General features: G+C 42.0%; 1 protein-coding gene across 7 annotated transcripts in view; it reads left to right on the top strand.

The window, feature by feature from the left end:
• Positions 1-23,964, top strand: part of lrfn1 (leucine rich repeat and fibronectin type III domain containing 1) — a 121,364-nt gene that overhangs the window by 62,224 nt on the left and 35,176 nt on the right. For 4 of the 7 annotated variants that reach the window (XM_085915578.1, XM_085915575.1, XM_085915579.1 and 1 more), the window contains 2 exons: positions 23,757-23,803; positions 23,891-23,953. The exons of 1 other annotated variant lie outside the window; for it this stretch is intronic. The gene's annotated coding sequence lies outside the window, so the exon portion shown is untranslated. Of the gene's footprint in view, positions 1-23,756; positions 23,804-23,890; positions 23,954-23,964 lie in introns of those variants that run through there. 2 more of the 7 variants (XM_085915576.1, XM_085915581.1) reach the window with 2 other exon arrangements.

Raw genomic sequence — 23,964 nt, forward strand, 5'->3', positions numbered from 1 at the left:
CACCTTGGTCCTTACCTTTATAATTTGATTAACTTGACTGAAGAACTCGCTGCTATTAAACACAGAGTTGGCCTAATAGGGAGAACTAATCTTGTTACCATGTTTTTGCCCCCGCGTTAAAAAGTTCCCGGTCCCTGTCGGCGCCTAATGAAGACATAAATCTCTAAAAGGGAGCAACAACAACAAAAATCTGATACAAAAATTTGCCTTTATGAATCTTGACCCCCTCCAAACTTTTTTTTCGTGACTAATATTAAAAGTTGATTTTTCTTTCCCGCCTGTTTTTAATTTTTAGAGTCCTACACGTTATGCTCTGCTGACTAAATCGTCTCGCCGAGTCTGTGGGAATGACTCAGTGTAAATAATCGGCTATGTGTGGCAAGGCAGGATCACGACTAGCGTGCCACTTTGTCTGAGATGCCTTGATAACTTTATAAGGCCACCTGAGAACACGCAGCAAATGTAGAACATACTCGCATTTATTGCATACTCGCCAATTTTTTTCTCGTGTTTGATGTTTCTCCAATTTTGAAATTCGCCTTACCCGTTTTTTTAAAGCATCTGAGGTTTAAGTCGAGTCTTTGAAATCAGGTTAACACAAAACAACTCATGCAAATCAGAGACTGGCATAATAATTGATAAGAATTCAAACGGAAATTATTGCCAATTCATCGTTTCTACGGAGTGCACCACATTGGCGTCAAAACGGAATCTTAAGACACTTACAGACTATTTTAAGATGCATTGAAATTAAATGTTGCCTAATTTTCCCTGTGGAAGATTAAAAAATGGAGACGATTCTTCAATCCCATCTGCATAGCAGTCGGGGAAACATTGTATCTAATCATCTGCCGGTGATATTATAATAATAATCCTGGACAGCCACATAAGTTTGCATTCCCGCTAGAAAACGAAGTAGCTCCTATCATAGTCCAAGAATCGCTTTGCTGGGGGGCAGAAGACTTGAGCGATGAATTTCTAGTGGAAAATCCTTTATCGGAATACAAAAAAAAAAAGCTATTATAAATTATTGAATCATGGCCGCAGATGATTTGAGTCTGGCAAAAGGACTTCTTTAATCCGGTAAAGCGTGCTAGCAAGGCCGAGCGTGTCAGCGCGCACGGGCCCATCCACCCACTACACTGACATTCAGCTAATGACTTGCCACGCTGGAATGTGTTCATCCTCCCCGCTGGTTCTCGCAGCACGTCAGGTGTGGTTCAGACTTGACCTGTGCAGATTCGCTACACTTTATTTTCTCTCGATACTGTAGGCATTGCCTACAAACTATATTACAAAAAAAAACAAAAACGCGGTACATAACTACTACTACATAAACACCGATACATCATATATTACGTAAACACTTAACGACTAAACGTAGAATGTACGTGCACAAAAACAGTTATAGACATTCACACTCACCAGCTTGCTAACCAAAACAGCAGCACTATGTTAAGTTTGTTTTTCATAGGCAAAAACTGACAGATTGAAAATAAATAAATGGATAAATAGATATATACATAGGTAAATAAATTAAGAAAAATAAATAAATAATCACCCTCAACAGAGTAAATGAACACTTCCCGTCGCAATGAAAAATAAATGTAATCAAGTATCACTGTCTGCTGTGGAGACTGGTAAATGTCCGTCTTGAGCCATAGCGTGGCGGCGGCCTCGATTCTCTCACCGGTGACCGACATCCAATGAGGGACTTTGGGAATTGTTAGCTTCACATTACCTTTTCCAGCAGAGCTTCACCTTCGCACCACTTAATGGGAGCAATGAACCAGCAAGGCAGCGTACAAAAACAACGCGGTGCGATGCAACCTTTCCCTGTCCCCGGAATTACTCTCAAACCTTTTGCGTGCCTTTGGAGGATAAAAAAGAAAGAGGGTGGGAGGGTGCGGGGTTCTTGCACGGCTATACCAACGGGACGTGTCCTTTACTTGGCCTTCCTCCATGTGTAGGGAGGGAGATTTTTTTCTTTTTTCATCTTTTAGCCAGTTAAATGATCATTTTAGTGAAGACTGTAGTAACTAGAGCCATTTGTCTGTTGTGCCTCAAAGAGGAACGAGGGAATTTGCTTCTGTGCTAGCTCACGGAGGCCTCACCACTCACTGGGATGTCTCTGATCCCAGCAACTTTATTACCATCGCCAAGAAAAGTGCCAAGCCAAGAGCTATGGTGTTCATTTGTTTGGCTTTGTTGCTTCATTAGCAGTTTCATGCAAAAAGAACATGACTGAGTTGGAATGGTGCAGTCTAATGCCTGGTGCACACATCCCCCCAAAAATTAGGGAATCAATTATTGGGCTTATTTCTTAACGCACACTCACATGGTTTCATGGTGTCCAGTAGATCGTTGTTAGCTAATTTCTGGAATGCTAGCATTGATGCTGCCGACGTGATGTGACTTAATTTGGACTTTGTATGCATTGCTTGAACCTTCAGTTGATCTCTGTATGCTTCAACCATCACATGGTCTACCCCCCCCCCCCCCCCCGCCATGACTACCGATTTAATTTAGCGGGGCGTGTCGGAGACATGATTCGTCGCGCCAGGCCCGCTCGCTCCCCTCTCGAGGTGGACGGCGGCGGCAGATCCTCGAGGGCGAGACACTTAACCTGGCCGTCTAATCGGCCATGCTAATGAGTCCATATGCTGCTCGTCAGGGGCCGGCGGCGCACCAGCTTTTGCGCAAAGCAGCACATTTAGGCCCGCAAAGGAAGTGAAGGTCATCCAAGCGAAATCCAGTCAGTCCATTTCATGCCCGAAGAGTGATATCATCGTTAAATCTATTACATTAAGTACTTACCGCTTCTTTCCACTGTACTGATGTCGGAGCTCTGTTGTCATCTTGAAAGCTGCCGCTCAAGGCTGGAGGATGGTCGGTCGGCCGGGTCGAATCATTCCAGGCTTCTCTTGTAGATCTCTTTGTCATTGAGCGTTTTATTTTGCAGCCTTTGCTTTTAATCGTGTTACCCTTTTCAATTTAAACAACAAAAAAACCCCGACATTGACTTTTTTTTTTTTTTGCTGACACGCTATAATGGAGGTCCATATCCACATTGATTCGACATGATTTGTAACCTGTGTCAAATTAGTTTTAACCTTGGAGTTCATTATGGACATAGATGGTTTGAAGTCCTTTCATGGAGTCATGCAAATATTATGAATGGTCTCTCTGCCAGAATTCCACTTGTGTAACCACCTCCACTTCTTTCCATTTATTAGTCCCGATGCTTTCTGTGCTGGCAGCTGGAACATTGCTTACACCGACGACGGCGTATCAGTCCCCGTGTTCGAAATGTCACTTGATTGGGAAAATGTACGCAACGTTAGGTAACACTCGCGCCATCTGATGAACTTTTTAAATTGCTTTTCCTATACGCACAGAGCACAGTAATATTTTACCGGAATGGTTGACTGTTTTATTTGCCTGTGACTTTCACGCAGAAACCCAGCAAAATTGTCGCATGAGAGTCAAAACAGGAGAATAAATCCATCTTTTTATACAGAACTCAGAAAATTTGGATTTGTGTTCACTTTCACATATCGAAAACAGACCTTCTCTACATCGGAGCTTTCCTTTCCTCCCGTTGATGTCGGATGTCGGGTCTGATGCAGGTTCCGTGCGGTTTATCTGCGGCCAGGCTGCTCTCATTGAATCGAAGGTTTCCAGTAATGTAATCCGATGCTGAGTGCAGGCGGCCGAGTAGCATGAGAGGCTCTGATCTAAGTTGTTGTGATGTCCAAATAAGAAGTGGCTTTCGTTATTCTGCTTGTTATTACAACAGTAAAGCAGTGGATGGCAGGGGTGGGGGGCGGTGGGGGGGAACAGCCCAGGAGCTCAATTCTGTGTATCGCTCAGGAGTGGTTCTTTTTTTTTTTTTTTTTTCCTCCAAGCTGAAGGATAATAAGATAGAGGGAAGGCAAAGGTTAGAGCACCAGATCGCCACCGTGCTCTAATCCCCGCGCAGTGGGCGAACACGCGGGTGAAAGAGGTGAAGCGCCGGCAAAGTCACCCCCGCCCCCCCGCCAACTGCACACAAGCCGAGCGACCGGGGGAGATGAATATGTAGCAGCCGGTTTACGAGAGCTCATCTTTGTTTGCACGCCGGTATGGAAAAAATAGCATGTACTGTTTTTCTTAGCCTGCGTCGGGAAAGCGTTCACAGCGTGTCGCATTTTTGCATATTTTTGGGATGTTTTTGTTTAGGAGTTGTTGCCAAAGACTCAAATTGAAGTTCAGTTGACTGGAGATAATTTGGCACATAGTTGTCGCCACATTTCAGGAAGTGAGGGGGGGAATATCAAAGATGTGGCTTCGGGACAATTCTGCGAATGTCCTCGAGTGGTCCAGACAGAGTCTCGACTTGAATCTGAATGAACATCTCTGGAGAGATCTGAGAAGGGCGATCCACAGACTTTCGTCTTTCAACCTGAAAATAACCTGAGGCTGTAATTACCGCCCAAGGTGTCTTGACAGAATATTCAGAAAATATCTGTCAATGCTTATTTCCTGTATGTATATAAAGCATGTTTTTCTAGTATTTTTGTTATTATAAATGAGCAAATATTTCAATTTCTTTCAAGGTGTCCATATGGGAATTTATGTGGACAACTTTGACAGAGCGAAAAATATTTCATTTTGCAATAGCGCTGTAACAAAATGCGAAAGAACTAAAGAGTTATGACCATTTTCGAAATGTGCCTAAACCTTTACAGGACTAGTACAGATCCAAAATGACTCAGTGATGAGACATCACTAATGACCAATTAGTTACAGTTTTCATTATGACGTTCAGCCATTATAAAAGGTGAGGTCACATGACTTGACTCGCGTCTGACTCACGGACAGCTCATACGGTCAAAGGTGAGCTACTAACTGAAAGACTAGCGGCAGAGACTTAATTGTTAAACTACTGTCGTTATCTTACACGCATCAATTTGCGACTGCTAATCACAGAGCTACCAATTTAGCTAGCTTGCGTATTAAAAAATTAACTGATGAGATGAAACAATTACATGGGCCATTAATAAAAGTGTGGCTGGTAAACATCAGGACAGAGAAGTCTGCTACTGCAACCTCACTGTGTGCCTGCACAGATATTACACATTATTACATGACAGTGATTATAAATCATCGAAATGGCTTTTTTTTTTTTTTTTAAATGAAACCGCTGTTCATTTTATTCAACACCGCTGCGGTGAGAACATGACATTATCCCGTCCCCCCCGTGGAATCAATAACCTCACCTAATGTGCATATTGCGATTTGTGTCTGAATATTATATGACAATATTCAGCACAGAAGAAATTTTATCATTCCTTCATATTACATGGACTATAAAAATTGGACTTCCATACGAGTTGTTTCTTTCGTATGTATTTTTAGAACACCCAACCCAAATGCTTTTGTACTTCTGGCCATGTCGCTAGCTAGCTAACTAGCAAAACTGTCTTCCCTCATGGCAGTGATCATACCTACATGCTTTTGTACCTGTGGCCATGTTGGTATCTAGCTAGGTAACTAGCAAGCTAGCTATCGAGCTGACTGTCAAAACTGTCTTCCCTCATGGGAGCGATCATACCTGCCATGTTGCGCCATTTTCCACGAAATGCTCATTGCGGCTAATATGTCACAAAACGGCCGTTTGACGAGTTGGCTGGTTCCAAAGCAAATAAATGTAAGGCGAGCAAGGCGGGGTTGCGTGGGAATGATGTTGAATCTCCATCACTGTTGAACAGAATATAACGGCCGGTTGCGGCACAATGCGATGCTGCCGACCTATTTGAACACTCTAATGAAGTCCCAGTGGTGCCCAGAGTACACTATAAGAAAATGGCCGCACCTCGTATTGCGCTGGCTGTGTAATGAAGGCGTCATCTTATGATAATGAAGTCCTCCACACTTTAGAAAGACTTTTTAAAAAGATGGCATTTTTTTTCTCCTGCGAATTTAATTCAATGCGTACCTTTTATCATGGGATATGTTGAGATAATGCATTACTCGTATCCCCGGTGACGGGGACATTTGCATGTGGCATAAGCAAAAAGTAGTCGAGACACAAAAATTATTGTGATCATGTAGAGCGCAAAAAACAAACAGCACAAGTGCAATTTGGGGATGAAGTCGAAATTTTTAAATTGTGGCTGACTACTGGCAAACGTTTGATAATAATAATAATAATACATTGAATTTTTCTAGCGCTTTTTTGGTTTAGTGGGGCAGTGATGAGCCGGCCCCTTGATTTCTGCCTAGCAACAAGAAATGTATAATGTGTAATTCAACTCACCAGAATCTTTGAATCCAGTGAATACATGTCAATGACTCAATTGCGCACATTTTGGATCCGGCACATTTAGAAACGCCTCACACGTGGTCACTTTTCTCCAGCGCATCCCCGGTGTGATTTGTTTCAACCAGCATTGTCACTGACCACAGGACTAAATATCTAACTCCAAAGGGGGTTTTCTAGGTCAAGTGCAAAATGGAATTCAGCGGGACGAGTCGGGGATGCGACCGACGCTGGTTTCTATGGTAACTGCAGGCAAGGGCTATGTTTTAGTGCAGTTGTTTCACTGCGTCTGGCTGGAGTCTCTGTGTGTTCCCGCGACCAGCCAGGCGAGGAAAGGGGGAAAAGGAATGAGGGGAACGTTCCCAAAGGGTCGTAAAGCTCGAAAGTGGGGCAGCGTTAGCCTGTCACCGTCAAACAAAATCTCTCAGCTGGAGAGAGCCAGCCAGTGAGGGGACGGCGTTGTGAATTTCTTACCTCAAGATCAGAAAAAAAAATTATTCAATTACAATTTCTTGTCATTATGTTGAACGAATAGCTCAAAAGTGCTAGTGGTATCGGTACTTGGTATCGATGACACCAATGGTGATACCAAAGAAAGGCACTTTTGCAATTGTAACGACGGACGATAGTGCCGACCAATCACAAAAGTTTTTGAGTCGATTTGATGCCCACTTGGCAGCGTTCTCAACCCGATCAGGAATGCGGTCAGAAGTTCCGAAATAACGAGATACCGACTTTTCTGCACTGTCACCACTTTTCTTGTTTTATTTTTTTTTTTTTTTGTGTGCGTGTGGGATATTAATTGAGTTGAAGCGTAAATGAGCTCAGCCGCAGCTCATCTCATTTGCATCAAGGGTGCCTGTCGAAAGTAATGGAGAGCCAACTGCGTTTTTTTTTTTTTTTTTTAGCTTGTTAAATGTGGGATGAAGACCGGACTTGAGTTTCAAGTAAGCTCTCCGCTCGCTCGCTTTAAAGATGAATGATTCAGTGCGCTATTGGAAAACTTTTTCTTGAATATATTGTCTTTCTGTGCTTGTCATAGGAAAGCTGACAAGTTATTTATTTTAGCAGCGGCGCTTAAAACGCTCAAATAAACAAGGACCTGCTTTTCACGAGCGTTCTCGCATGCGACAATCGCAGCACTTTAGAGTCGCTACTCTAATTGGAGGATAATTACCGTGACGTAGCAAATGACAGCAAACATGCACTTTGACGCCTCGCCAAATAAAAACAACAGTCTTGGCTCACACCCAAGAAGACCATAAAAATGATGTTTCATCCTACTTTGATGTCAAAAGCTCAAGGACGCAGCGGCGTGCCGGTTGAGGACATTATGAGGTTAAGTTATGGGTTGTCGGGTCACAAAAAAGACAAGCCCGGAGGGAAGGCGTAATTTTGGAAACGCTGCAGCTGTCATTTCGGCCACGATGCCATTCGCCACCGCTGACCCGCCGAGGTTAATCTCACAAAATGGATTTATTAATGTTTGCGTAGAATTAGCTGGCTCTCTGGAGTCCTCGCGCTAATCACTTGTGAAATTAACCAACGATCTAATGGAGGCACATAAATATCGGCCATCTTGGAATTTCTTTGCCCAGACGCCATTTGTGGCTTCTTAGTATCGCTGAAAGTAAAGACTGGGCTCGGCAGCCATTTGTTGCATGATGTATTAAAATATGTACTTTGCCCCGCTGATTTTTCTTTTCGTTTTTGTTGATATTTCCACAACAGCAAGCATTCCACATTCAAATATTGAATGCTTGGCTGTGCGCACGATTTATTGCCTTGCCACGAGTCATTATTGTTACAGAAAAGGCGTCATCAATGACTGGGCGCTTATTGTCGTGCCGTGGCGGCTTCATTGAGGCGGCCGCTGACACTGTTCGCTTCATTATTGAGCAACGGGGAGGCTTTAAATGTGAGGAGGAGAAAAGGAAAAAAATAAATAAAAAATTCCAGGGAGCTTTGTTATTTTTGAGTGGGAACAATTCAGAGGTAAACGTCAATAATGTTTTTTTTAAGAGGGGTTGTGGAACACACACAGAAGGTAAAAGTCAAGTCAAAGTTGATTTTTTTTTAACCCGATGAGCTCATCATGCTGCCAAAGCAGCATTACAACAAGAACAAAAATCACATTTTGTTGCAAAACAAATGACATGCATACTTGCCCGTATGGCAAACGAGGACAATGCCATGCTTATGTTTTGTTTCTGGAGTCACAATGCCGCCGTCATCTCTGTGGCAGCGACATCCGAATGAGCTGATTATTAAATTACGGACAACTGTAGCAGAAGATTAAAAAGTGTGCTCCTTCTCCCCAGATTGCGCACAAGCCTTTGTCTCTGTCATTGTGCACGGAATGACATCGGCTGTTTTTTCTTCTTCTCTTCACTGCGCAGCTGTTGACCACAAATCCGCATGTTGCTTTTTTTTTTTTTTGTACCAATTAAACATAATCTGCGGGTAGGAAAAGGAAAAACCTATTAAGTGCTATCTTGGTTATGTGCTATTTGCCCAAGATAAGTTCTCTGCTTTGATTTATATTGAGTATGTGAGGGCGGTAGTAATGTAGTTTTTGAGGAGCTCGAGGGAGAAGCGTCTCAAGACGGTGAAACAAAAGCACCTCAACACTGCGGCGTTGTCATTAATCAGAGGGCAGGCTGACAGAGCGCTGTTTGTTGCCTTCACAAGCCTTTGTGGGATATTTATGTTGATTATTTGTACTCTACCAACCGCTTCCTATGCTGTCATCCATTATTTGTCTCAAATGCTCTCCTAAAGCTATGCAGGTAACTTTACCTCTTTTGGCCTATGACACGACGCTTGATTAATCAATTGATCACAAATGGACTTGCATGCAATGTTTATTTGATGTTAAAAAATATATATATTTATATCATATATTTATTATAATATATATAATATTATATATTTCATAATTATATGTTTTAAATGTATTTATCCATTGTAAATACATCTAATGGGGGCTTATGATTAGATGTTTTAGGACTGTCACTAGTGAATATTTGTAGAATCGATCGTTACATCGATGAATTGACAGTCATTAAAGAAATGGGTCCAAACGATTCCTCAATAATTAAAATATGAAACGATTAATTTAATAATCAATTTGGTGTCGATAAATCGATTCGTTTTGACACCTCTAGACATTTTATTGACCCCAGAATGTCAATATTGTTAGGTTGATGTACCAACCATTAGTACCTGCTGCCACTTCCACACAGCTCCCACAAAATCTGATTCTTTTTTTTTTTGGATGTTGTGGGCATCTAAAAAAATACACACAGCTTTTATGTGTCTATCAAAAGAGTGTTCCATTAGCACTAACGCCCACGTTTGCTCTTTATCAAACACGTTCACCTCTTTCTATGGATGGAGCCGCTTTGGAAATATGAAGTACAAAAAAAGTCCAAACATGTTGACGGTGTCATTCCTCGTCAACCCCGACAATTTTTTTTTTTTTTTCTCCCCCCATTGCTATCAGGCCCTGGCAGGGAATCCCGATTCCATGCTGGCAGATGCCAACTTTCATCTGGTGTTAGTTTTCGTGCAAGGGCCACTTCTGGCTTGCAAACATATATTCAAAGTGAGTCTGAAAGATAATCTCATGGGGGGGAGGTTGAAATTCTGAATATCCACGCAGTCCTTTGATCATCGCTATAGATTAATATCTGAATTTGCATTTTTATCCTCCTAATGAGGCGTCACTTGCAATTTTGTAAGCGGGCAGACGACTCCCTTGCTCTTTCTTGCGTTATTTAATCAAGATAAATGAAGTTTTTTTTTCATACACTGTGTGGAAAAGGCTTTTAGAAATGCCTCTAAATCAATTAAGATGTCTCCATTTGCCATTTACAGTTAATTGCTTCCATCGTTGCCATTAAAATCTGCTTTTCTACAAGGGAAAAAAAAGCAATTAATTGTTTTTAAGCAAACTGTATAAAAGCAGAAAGTCATAATTGAATTTTCCCCCAGATTGACACTTAACATTCGAATGCAAGAGCAATAAAATTAGAGTTAGCTAGCTGGCTAGCTAGCTAGTTTGTGCACTCAACGTGTTCGACCCAAAGTTGGTAGGCAAATTAAGTTATGCAATTTATGCAAGTGTCTTCAAAAAGACTTTAAGATGATCCTGCCCAAGAACTTTGTTCTCTTTTAATTAGCGTGGCATTTAAGCAGAAATGCTAGCTTTGGCTTAATTTACACAACCCAATTGACTTTGAAATATAAGGAACTTTTATTTAACTTTATTATTTCACTTTTGTTGCTTTCTTTTTTGTGGTTCGCAATTGTCCTGCACTTAACTTTGCTCTTGTGCAATTTAGTATTGCAGTTCATTAAAGTGGAACTAGTTAGTACCTAATGAGTTGTTGGTTGCTATACGTATATTTTGTAGTACAAGGCACTTCAGATTTTCAGAGAACTTTTTTTTTTTTTTATGTAGCTCAAAATTATCCTGCCTTTGCTGGCTTTCAACTATTATTGCTTCCATTTAAAGCAGAGAAGTTCAGTGCTATCGTCTGAATTCATTGCTGATAGATGAATCTTCTATGAAGCTGTACAATATTCCAAAAGACTTCAAAAATAATATCCAAATAGCTCCGCCTGAGACTTTTTCATTGCAGCCCATTCAGTTGAGACTTAACTACACAACCCGATTTATTATCAAGGTTAACCTCACGATTGACAAAACACAATTCTCAAGCCTGTTTGTGGTCTGTATAGTCGCATGGTGTTATTTCAAAACCTCGAGCCACCGAGGCTGTGTTGTGCCTGTCCATGGAGGAGCTTAAGTATCGTGGGTGAGTGATGTTTGCCCTCAGGCTGAGTATGGCTGTCATCAAACCAAACACACTATACACTCACGGCGGCCCTTTTTAGGACATTATGTGAAAATATATTTTCTGGCTTTCAATTTCTTCCCAATATAAGGCGGGACGGGTTGAAGTATTGATTCCATACTGCTCTGCCGAGGCTTGAAGTGGGAATGTTAAGCGTGTGGAAGGCAACAGGCCAGCTAAATAATACAAGACGTTGCTCGGGTCATTTCAGTGGTCAGGCAGCTGCATCGTGTGTTCCACCACGCGGATGGGCTTTATTATTATTTATTTAGCAGTTGTTGAAGCTTGCGTGGGTTTTTTTGTACAGTGGAATGTATGGGATTGGCATTGGTGTAAGAGGTTGTGTGTTAAAGCTAATTGAACCTTGTTGCACTGAATACACCCAATATAGTACACAATTCATTTTTTTTTTCATAGCCTAAAATGCCAAGCACTAATAAAAAAAAAAAATTACAGAAAAAAAACTCTGAACTGTTTGAAGTTTTATTTTAGCCTCAAACTTGTGGGTCGCTACATTTGGTCGATATTAACGCTTGCTTTTATCACCTCCGTCCCGATTTGATGCTATAGATTAGGACTTTGTCAAAAAGTTTAACAGCTGTGTTTGTTTACCAAGAATTGTATATTTCCGAGCTGTGTAAACTCCTCGCTCCGGTAAAAATGATAGCCGTCGATATGAGTAGGTAGCTCCGGTGTGAGAGTTAAGCTAACGCTTAGCTAATGCTTTTACGCGCTGGACACTATTTACAGTCCATTGGTTGGTCTTGGGTCTGTTATGTAAATCAAGTTTCCTGTGTATCCAGTTGTGTGCTAGTTGGGTAAATAAAAAGCTCCTCTATCAACTGCAAGGAAGTACAGAAGTGTCAAACCCATCATTTGCGGTCAATGACGCGACACTGCAGTAACGTTGCCGCACGGCGGGAAAACTGTCAGTTCGTTCCCTGTCAAGCAATCCAGGAATAGTAATGATGGAGGTTAAAAAAAAAAATCTCCCTTAATAGTCCCAGTGGAGCCTGTTAAGGGAGATTAGCAGATATGTACATGTGACACCGTCATGTGATACCCGTGAGCGAGTCATTACCGCCTCCTGCTGTGAGCTGGCTCCGACCACTTGATAACATGTTGGAAGACGCCTCACACGCTTCGCCCTCCGGATAGCAAAACGTGTTTCTTATCAAGCGTTGGGCTTCACGTCTGTCAAGTCGAGGAGCAAGCTATTCACGGATCGGCGTTTCCGCGTTTGTTTCGACCGTGTGATAAATCATTTGCTTTCCAAACACTTACCAAACACTGGATGGGATTTTTTTCGGTTTGTTGTTGTTTGACTTCGATTGCTTCAATTGGCAACAATTGGATCGGAGTTAACAGGCTATGATTTTCTTTTTAAATGCAGTCTTAGTTAAGGTTCAATATTTGGGGTTACAAGTTGCTTTGACATGTGCTTGAGAGTCTGTAAATGTTGATACTGTCGAGTAAATACGTCTGCGCCTATAAATGTAAATTGGAGCTTTCACTTGACGATCTTGCTCTTTCTCAGGTATTTAATGATGTGTACACAGCGAACGCACATACTGTAATCGCAATTTACAAACGGAGCATTTAAAAGAAGGCAGATTGCCTTTTCCGCACGTTTGGCTCCATTTACCACAAATCACATTTTCTTCGCATTACTGCAGGCTTGTGCTCACGCTACATCTTTCCCACTCATTGGTGTGTTTCAGTTTTTTTTTTTTTTTTAATGCGATCCACCACGTGACTATTTTGCAATTTCCTTCTCGTCACTAATGGCGTTTTAATGCAAGCGAATCGGCGGCTTGATTTGGGAAATATTGCGCAATCGCGTTCCTTGTCGTTGTGGTTTAATTGATATCGCAACTTGAATTATAATTTTCGATTCGGGGATTCATGTTCGTCGCAAAGAATTATCCTAAAACATCTAAGTCGGAGCATCAAGGTGACCTTTCAATTCTATTTACAAATTGACGTTTAGCCAAGTCCTGTTTCTCAGTTGACAAGCAGAACCCCATGTCTCTGGAAATGCAACTCAATGAGAAGGCGCTTGCTCTTTCTACTTCATTGAGAGTGAAATGGCGAAGAAAAACGACCCACTCAAAAGTTGCTTTCTCTCGAATTTCTACAACATTCCCTCTTGCACCCGCGTTGCTATTTTTAGACAAGGCATGGTCTTGCTTTTTAATGTAAGCTTTGCAGGCCTGGAACTGATAGCTCAGCAAAACTGTTCAACATTAAAGCTCACAAATCACCGGCGGACTTTACGTGTGGCGTAAAAATGAAAATCCTTCTTTACGCCACTATTTATTTTTAACGCCCGATGACGCTTTCCCCGGTCTCGGTTCATCAGTGTCGAGCAGCCCACTACTCTGCTGGCGTCACACTAGCGTGCATTCCACCCTCGCTTCTCTTCCATCTAGCCCTTTTCCGCTGCGGGTCCACGCCGCGGTCGCGTTCACTCATACTCGCACGCGGCGGTGACAAATCCTTCCATCTGTGAATATCGTACGAGTCTCCACCCCGTCATCTGCCTCGCGCAGATGAAGCCGCGGGGTGTGGGAGGCCGTGTCTGGTGGCCGGCGTGTTGATGCGCACCTTCTGGGATGGAAACGGAGCGTATAAAGGGGGAGGGCGCTTCAATCATCTCATCGAGTTTATTTCAATCCATTCAACAACAAGTTCAGCTCTGCCGAGCTGACTCGGTTGATCTCATTTGGGCTGTGTAAACATCCCGACGTTCCTTCCACCCCTTTTAATGGGATTAACTCAATCTGTAATCTAAGCAATGCAGGATGAGCCTTCCTGGTTATTCCCATGAGGTATCAAACAAGATTTGGGTCACATAATTAGACTCCGCTCCCTCTTTCTCGCTCTCTTACCAGCGTACATGTGAATGATGACAATTAAGTGATAAATAGCTGAATGCTTGGCCTCCCTGGTTGTGATGGAAGACAAGTGACGCGGTATTAATTAGCGTGTCAATGAGAATATGTCAAAGATGCTGTCATTTAATAATGGATGCGTTAAAGCTCAAGCAGTGGATACCGCATTTCTTTTTCTTTGAGTCATAACTTGATCACTTTCAATATTTTATGTGAGTGTATTGGAGTGTTATTTGCCAAAGTTGGTTAGCTTGAATGTCGTGCTAACGGCTAACACCGACGGGTTTATGGGGCCATATAGTCCATTTAACCGATAAATTACAATTTTTCAACAAATAGTGCTCATAAAATTGTTCCATAACTTGGGCTCGTGACGTGAGTTGAATTATTTTTCTGTTAACCTGTAGTAAACAGGACAATGCAGTACAGCATGATATGAATATTTGATGTTTGTTCACACTGTACAATGATAAATGACTATATAATTTATTTCAATATGTAGTTATCTCCATATTCATTGTCGGTGTATCATTACTGTACAAGAGAAGATGATACAAGACAGTTCAGTAAAGATGAAATACAAGGAAAATTCCTTTCCACTTAATTTTGCCATAGCCACCAGTAACATTTACTGTGCTGCCATTAAGGAAGCATATGAGCGGGTCATTTTTGATAATAAAAGGAGAATTGACCTTGATGTTCCTCACTTAAGCCTCCTCGCGAAGCCGCATTTTATCCTCCAAAGCCATTAGTAGTCAATGCTACCAATATATTTAATTTTCTCAATTCATCATCTCTTCCAGTTTCCTCTCTGCGGTCAAAAGGGTCTGTTGTCACCAATACGCAACCTCGAACTGTGCAAGAAATCTGTTGATGATCACTCATGGGGATGCGGTAAACTGTTGCAAAGCGTTCTTGACCTCATTTATATGAAAAACGCCTCTGTTTTTTCTTTTCACAACTCTCCAAAAAGCTTTTGGGAGTTGCGTACATTTAATCGTTTGGTATCACGATTCAAATGCCACCGAGCGCTCTGGCTTTTAAAACTTTACCTTCCATTAGCGTGCCGTCTTAACGAGAGCGAACCTAATTACATTGATCAAGTCAAGTAAACGCTTTGATGAAAATAACCCAGAGGGTCACTAAGTGTCATTAGAATCCCTCGCCAAGTCCTGCATGGTCGGTGTTTTATTGCGGCGTGGTCCGACATAAATAAAAGATGGCCTTTCAAAGTGCTATATGTACACTAAACTATATGCTAATGGTGCCGGCCGGCGCTGCCATTTAACAAGCGGACGCGTGCGTTAACTACGGCCGAATGCTACAAAGTGGAGCGCCCAAGACAGATACGTTTTTAAGGTGCGTCTATTAGTAGGAGCAGACACAGGCAGGACTTCCCATTAGGCTCCAATATAACACGGTGGATTCGAGTTCAAGCAACTCCACATTCTCGTATCGTACAAAGGCCGAGTGGTGTCTTTGACATGCAAACTGGATCATAGGTCTTGCATTTAACCCAGTTTGCATGTGTTAAGGTGTTATGATTTTCATTTTATTTTTTAGTGGGTTGGATTATTGATGAGTTTAAAAAAAAAAAAAAGTGGAACGGAATATCCAAAATACTATCATTTGATGGTAAATTAATATAAAATACTATACATTGATTTTGGTAAATAAATATAAAATACTATAATTTTATGGTAAATTTTATTTTACGGAATATATAAAATACTATAATTTTATGGTCAACTAAATAATTGTGATGTTGACTTCATTTAATCACGGTTACTTGAAAAAAAAAACACATTCAGTTAGATTTACAACGAAGCATTCAAGCAATTACATGAAAATAAATCGATAGAATGAACAGATTCTAAGGAAAATTTGCAGAATCGAGCAAAAAAATTATATTTTTTTATATTAGATCAAACTACAACAATGATATTGATATTCTTGATGTTGGTGTGTGGATATGGATGGGAAATAACGATTAAGAATAAGTCTTCAATATTTTTCCCCACATCTATTTGAAACCTGAAGTCTACTGTGGAATTTGGCTCTGGGGTTCAATTGTTTGGAATTTTTCTTTCTCTTCTCTCACTGCAGAAAATAAGAATCAATTCACTTTAACCCAAGGTTAGTTTCGCCGTTTCTAAGCAATTGTTTTTTTCTTTATTCGTCTGGTACACACGGAAGAGACGAAAATTGCTGCTTTTGATAAATTGTCCGACTCGTCGCCATTCCTTCTTTTATTTATTTGTTTATATATTTTTACGGTTACATTGTGTAGTGCAGGCTTTTGCCATTATGATTTTAACACACACGTTCATATCATCGCCTTGAGGGACAGTCTTTTTTTTCTTTCTTTCTTTCTTTTCCGTAAGTGCATCATTCAGCAACTTGTACACGCCCGCTGCCGCCTGGTTGCTCTTTAGGAAAAGACTCTTCTTGTTCGCGTTGACAGCTAACGCTACGCCACTGATGGCTTCTGTCAGAAAAGAGCCGGCAGCGGCCAAGCCTCTGACGTCCTTTAACCGCTTGCGGGCTTTTCAGGCTAGACGGCAACACATTGATACAGATTTTTTTTGGTTTGTTTTTTAAGGCGTTCATGCCCAAACACAAGTCTACAATTTGTAGTAGAAGATTCTCAGAATGTTCCAAACTCCGGCTTCCACGCCGGAGCCGCCTGAGAAGAAAGGTTTTGCGATAGTATCGAAGACCTCGTAAAGCTTTTATTATCCCCACGTGGGATACAGTGATGAGTTAATAAATTGAATAATTTTATAGACCGATAATTCCCATTTGCACATTTAAAACCTCCTCTTATAATAATTGCAAAAACTGAAACATTCAAATCAGTTTTTCTGTCCGCCTACACGAGTTGATAATGAATACGTAAAGCTTATTGAAATCATTAAAATGTTACACCGTGCGCCTCCAAAGACATTTTTTTTCTGGATATGTTCGCAATCCTGTGTTCTCAAGGGCAAAGTGTGCTCATTTACATTTCTTTGCTATCCCTCTGCAACAGAGCACAAAATCTTTCTGACTGCGCTCCCATTTCCATTTGGCCTTGACGCCTCTTGCCGCATCTCCTCGTCAAAAACGCCGCATGCTCTGCAAACGACTTTTTCCCTCTGTTGTGTTTATTACTCATACAGACACTTGGCCATATGGTTGCTCTATTTCAGATGCGGATCCAACTTTACATTTATGGAAGTGGTGGTGAATAAATGCTCATACTTTTCCCCAAAACTCATGATTATATTTTGCGAGATTCAATTTAGTGTCTTGCCCAAGTTCCTCAATATTACTCCACTGCATTTGTTGATTAACAAGTAGCGGCGGAAGCTAAAGAGGCTAATGAGTGTATCCTAACGCTACACGAACGTGATTAAATGCTACAGTAAAAAGCTAAAGAAGCTAACCGTACATGCTAACGCTAACTCTGAGCCAGAGATGTGTCCTTGTTGGTCCACCAATATTACAGACATCTTAAATTGTTAAATTATAACAAGGTGGAATCACCACATAATTTTTTTAAGCATGAACAAGAGTTCAAAATGGCAACAATCAAAGTCCATTTGCTAATAGTTTGCTCAGTGACATCAAGAAACAAGCTCCGGCATTTATTGTGCATCCATGGTGGCTAATTTATGTTTTCTCTCAATTGACAGCACTCCGTTAAGCATATTAAGTCTTTTTTTCTCCACGGGATTATGTGAGAAGGCGTCGAATTGTGTATTGAACACGCGGCCGACTGGCACAGTGAGATCTGCTGGCTTCCAAGTAGAGCGTTCCTTCAAAAGACGTTGACATGAATAGAGGTTGACAAACAGGTGATATTAGCCATTGTTAACGTTTGCGAGCCGTCACTGTCACAACCACGACAAAACATGTTTCAACTGTTAACCAAATTTCTTCTGGCGACACAAAACATCATCGAGCTCGAATGCCAAAACGGCTTTTATTTGCAACCTAACGGCGTCGTGTTTTAGGGGCCCGCGGATACGGAAGTAAATAATGACTCGTCTCGAGGGCCCAACAAAGTCGGCCAGGGCTCAGATGGGACCCAAACAGGAAATCAGATTTGTTTCAGGCGTCAAAGCGCTACTCTGTCAGCGTGACTAAGCCGAGACCGCAACTTGTTTTCAGCGCCGTTGTTGCCGGAGAACACGACTGCGACTGTTGGGCTGTTGCCAAATGTTGAAGATGTTGTACTGGCAGGGACAAAAGCGACCTTCATCGTTGAAACGGAAGACCTTCTCGCAATCTGGAGGAGATACCTTTAAAGTTTCATTGCATCTCACCTATCGTTACTTCACTGCACCTTCTTGGAACCTTTCTTTAAGACTTATTTCATTGAGCGCTTCACTGATTTAAATCTTAAAATGGATGGAACATTGAAGAAATGTTCACCCAAACTTTCATTACCCTTTTCTCATTCCGAGCATGAATTGAGCAAAAGAATGAAAAACTGCTCGCACTAAAATCAAGTCAGGACTTTTATTCGATCAATGAATTTAAAACTTTGCCGTGCACAAAAGCGCTAAGGCTGGTCAGTCTTCCCTACTGGATCTGCACATTATATATTTTCCTTATATAGATATTCGATATAAAATTTAAAATGAAATACATACAAATAAAACCAATAGATGTACACATCCCCTTTTGTGTACTCACAATATGACCTCATCGGGATTTTTTTTTTGCGAATCATTTGCCAAAGTTGAATCAAATTATTGTTGTCATAACAGAATGGGTCGCTGTTAATTTGAGGGAAGGCGAAACTCTGTCACTTTAAATCATAGCGGACAGTCTTAATGAAGTCCTTCCATCATCTCGTCATCACCGGTGACTCGTACACTTTTTTTTTTTTAATGCCTTCATACGAATCAGGCGATGACCGTGAATGTGTTGTAGAAATTTAATTTAAAATTGAATTTAAATTGAATTTTAACATTTTTCCTCCCCCACAACACAAGTCGGCAAATATTTCATTGCGTCCGAAACACCTGCAAGACAAAAAATTCTAAAGAGAAAGAAAGTTATAGATAGAGGCTTTAGGTCCGCTGAGGCCTTTATCAATAATGTCCAGTACAATCAATAGGTCCATTAAGCTTGCCTTTAATGGAGCCAGTCCCTCGCGTATGAGTGCATTCGTCAGTAAACAAATGTCCGCTGCTACTCGGAGAATGATTAGGGATGCTACATTAAAGCCAACTCATGGTTCTTGCCCATCGATTACCTACGCCAAGGCTTTTGCCCAATTCAACTTTGATGGGACACGAGCCAGAAAGTAGACGATTAAATGTTGGGGCATTTTTAGAAGTGGATAATACCGCACCCTATAAGACACTGGTCCTTGGCTTTGGCAGGGGTTTGAACTATTTGGCAGCTGTCCACCATTTTGGAATCTCAAATATTGCGAACGATGGGATTGAAGAGGAACACTATTAATTGCCTTTTCAAATCAAGCCAGCCAGCGGTTCCCAAACTTTTTACATCAAATTACTATCCCTCACTAAAAAGTATTATGCAATCCACCATCAAATTAAAATCAATTAGTGTAAAACTAAATGTTTTACGTTATTTCCCACCATTTTTGAGCGTTTATGAACAATATAACAGCTAAGCTAAGTGGTTAACAAACCCCTTATTTTGTTCCCTACCGCCACCTTCAGGAACGGAGTGCAACAGTATTTTACCCAAATTAAAATAAATTGGTGTAACATAAGAAAAATGAAAATGTGTCTTTTGCATTCGAAGCCATTTCCCACCATTTATTTTGACCTTTTATGTACAATATAGCAACTAAGCTAGGTGGTTGACAAACCCTTCATTTTGACATATTTGTTCATTACCGCCACCTTCGGGTATGGAGTGGATCAGTTTTTTACCATCTCTGACATATTACACCAGCCACTCATCTCTTCGGGGTGCTTTGAGTGCCATTTGTTGTAGTTATTTACGTGGTGCTTCGTGTATAAATAGCGGCATGGACATCATCATAGGCTTCAGCTCAAACTGTGGGGATGTTGGATCAGGGAAAGATGATAACAGAGGTGCTTTATTTATTTACTGATTTCTCCTGGTTCACCGGCTCGTATGTGTTGGTCAGAATTTTGGCAAAGCCTTGCTTGAAAATGGCCGCACCACCGACCGCAGCGTTTATTAGAGCGTACATTATTTGATGTGATTCTCTCGGGCAACTTGTATTATTGCTCACCACGGTCGCTGTCTGCGCCGCCTGCTGCCCCCTCCGCCCCCGACGGAGGCGTCCCGACATCCTAGGCCGCAGTAAATGCCATATTACAAAGTCGTAAAAAAAAAAAAAATACAAAAAAAGGCACTTATTACTCCTCGTTCTTTTTTACTCCTCCGCTCGGGCCATTATCGGCTACGGCCCACGCTAGCGGCTCCGACTTCACCTAGAGTCGCTGCCTTTGTCTGGAGGGCTCTCATCTGTTGGGTTTTGCTCGGGCCGCCCCGGAGGTAGCGGCGATGGCCGGAATGCCAAGCGCGGGGGCGGACTAAGAGAAGCGTATGTCTGTTAAATCCACCCTCAGCTGAGTTTGCTGCAGAACTCGGCTCTTCATTTCTTTTGCAAGCAAACAAAAAAGGGGCCTCTCAACGTGAATGGCAACAGTCAAGCTGTCAGCTAGGCAGAGGCTCGACACGAGTAGACGTTAGTCCGAGACTTCCTCGCCGTGCCTGAGCCGCCGAGCCTTGTTTTGTATTCCGTCCGCAGTCGTCGCCTCCTCCAAAGAGGATGATTAAACAAGCAGGAAAGAACGAGGCACACTTAGACTTCTAGCCTCTTGCTACACGACCAATCGCGTTGGATCCCAGCGGCCTGCGATCAAATATGTGTTGCTTTATTTGTTTTTTTTACTGAGGGCTTTATAATAGCATTGGGGGTAGTGGCCGCAAATGGGTTTTCTTTTTTTTTTTTCGTCTTCTAGTGCTTTAATATACTGAAAGAAAAATAGTGCTCTGTTTTTCCTTTCCCAAACCTAAGCATTTGGACCCAGCACGGTTGACAGGAAAACCGTTTTTAGGCAAATGGCATTTGATTCATATAGTTACATGTGTTTTCAAACTTCTGAACTTATCTACATGATAGTATATAGCATCGTTGTCAAACTCGAGGCCCGGGGGTCAGATAATGCCCGTGACATCATTTCATGTGGCCGGCCAAGACAAATTGTCTTAACTTTAAAAAAAATAGAGATATTGCTAGCAATGTTTGCTACATCTTCACTAGTCTAATTTCAAAACTAGTTATTCATTAGTTTGTTGTGTGGTCTATACTGTGTATAAGTTTACAATCATATTGACCCTCCGAAGGAAACTATGGCTATGAAGCGGCCCGCGCCAAAAATAAGTTTGACCCCCCTGTAGTATAGTATCCTTGGCCACCCCAAGGGCTCCCCCGACAAAAAAAAAAATCCTAGCTGAGCCAGTGCTTTGATGTACTTCTAAACTAACAAGCCACAAAAAGTTTTTCTCCACTATCCCTGGCAATTCCAGAGGGTGTTTTCCACTCAGGGGTGCTAACGTCTTTAGGCATCCCAAACCTCCCGTTCGATGATAAACACAGATGCTCTGTTTAATGCTCACACGCAGAACACAGCAATTTGTCGCCGGACCGAGAGACAGCTCGGAAAAAGCTCAGCGCCCTCCGAGCGCCGGCCCACCGCTGTGTAGCGCCGGACAAATGTGCTGTTTGTCCTTGACGGCGGCTGCGGATGAGAAGCTAGGCAATGCACACAAAGCAAACAGCCTCCCTGACAGCTGCGCTTGGGGGATTCTAATGAGTCATCAATCATGTCGGCCGGCGCTCTTCTATTGGGTGGGACGATTTGCTGTGTTTGGAACTTGCCCTGACCTAAACCTGCATCTGAAAGTAATGAACTAGCATCTAATTGTTTGCATCATGGACATGGAAAGTTTTTATACTGGTAGGCTACTAAAATCTAGCCAAAGAGCTGTCATTTGATATCAGGAAAATTCTACACAAAAATCAATTGTCTGGCTTGTCCAAGTATATTTCCGGGGGGTGACAGTGTTCCCCTCAGCCCACCCTCTAGCGCCGCCACTGCTTTTGTTGTATTTACAAACGTTTGACGACTAGCTGTGTATTTCTACGACAAAGAATGATTTCTTTATTCGGTTGTCATTTGTGACTCCACACGCGGCTGAAGGGGCCTCGGAAATGACACTTTTTTAAGCGAGGGAGACAGGCATAATGATTAAACGGAAGAGTCGACATTCCGCCGAGGCCTCCGCCGCCTTTGCGGAGTCACGTGCGTTGCGTGCGCACGACGACCCGCGTTTGATGTGCGTGTGTGTGTGGGCGTTTGACGAGTAGACGAAGGGGCAGTTAGCAGGCAGTCGCACTCTGGAAGATTACAGCCGAGGAGCTCTGGCGATATTCGCCGTCTCCCCGCGTGTGGATGTGTATTAATCAATTCCTTTTGCGTGGCATGCCTCAGAGAACATAGGATGGACAACACGACGAGAAAGCGCCATGCGTGAAATTGTCATCCTGGGCTCACACCTTGTCGGAGGGAGAAGAAGGAGGTGGCGATTGCTTGCTTATGTGGCAACATGTTGAATAAAAGTGTTCGTCTTAAAATGTTTTAAGGAGAAAGGATGCGGGGAAGCCGCCGTTCTTCAAGACGGCTCTTTTTGAAATTGAACTGAATGGAAAACATTTGCTATTCCTGAAGAAGGAAACGTGTTCTTCCTGTCATCTGCATCAACTTAACTATGATGCATCAGTGAGCATCTTTTAGAGAACATGATAAAAAAAAAAAGCTCGCCTATAAATGGAATCCATTTGTCTGTATGGAGAGCCGAGGAGCAGCTTAAATAAGATGCACGGCATGCGTTAATACCATCGTGACCCAGCTGTACAATAACTCCAGAATATCTCATTCGGATAAAGGCGGCGTGAATAAATATATGCGCACTCCAGTCGGTAGATGAGCACAAATCACTGAAGTGAGCCACTTCTATCAACTTTGCTGATTTTTCTTTGTGCCATAAAGTCTTGCAAAGTAGGCCACAGAGTTGAGTTAGTCCCCCCAAGAGAATAACAGATAGCTCTAGTGTTCCCTTCCCTCTTATTTGCACACATTGAATTCACCTTAAATAACTTTTTTTGGTCAGTATTTAGGGAGAAGCAAAGTGCCCTAAAATAAAATAAAAGAATAAAATAAAATACAAAAGAGATCCTCGGTGTTAATCCTTCATTTTATCGGAGACATTAAGCAATTCAATGGGTGTTTGCGCCGTTGTGGGCGTGAACGCAGCCAAGTTGATTCTCGGCCAATCAAAGCGGCTCTTCTCGATGCCTTTATATTCAGCGCCGATAACAATGTAGAAGCTTAAATGGACTCGGCAAAGGCCGAGTAGGCAAAATCTTCACTTGTGGATGATGTCAATTTAGCAGCTAGCTAATTAGCGCTCGGCAACCGCTATCAATCGCGCGTCTGCGTGACGCTTCAGTCGACCGTGATTCAAGCTCCCCTTCTACATGAAGTCTTTAGTCTGGAAGACTTTTTGTAAGCTCAAATAAAATATATTAAAGGTCAAGATATACGTTGACATAAAGCACGCAGTCATTTATCAAATAAATGTCGGCATGTAAAATCATAACTGTTCCTCCCTTTCTATCACACCGTAAAGGTAAAAATAAATAAAGCTGCATGACGTTGCTGTAAACAACATGATTGGTGAGTCTATTAAAAGTGTTGTTTTTTTTTTTGCTGATGTTATTTGTGCCACGTAGGCTAAAGCGCCACCTCCTCTTTCTTCCCTAGACGCGGGCTGCTTTCAAGTAAAGCCTGGCGACGAGCACCCGGCAGCGACGTCGTGATACTCGGGTGAGTTTTTA

Source organism: Syngnathus leptorhynchus, chromosome 7, assembly GCF_054491065.1.
Source record: "Syngnathus leptorhynchus isolate UIUO chromosome 7, UIUO_Slep, whole genome shotgun sequence".
In the NCBI taxonomy this organism is placed as follows: domain Eukaryota; kingdom Metazoa; phylum Chordata; class Actinopteri; order Syngnathiformes; family Syngnathidae; genus Syngnathus; species Syngnathus leptorhynchus.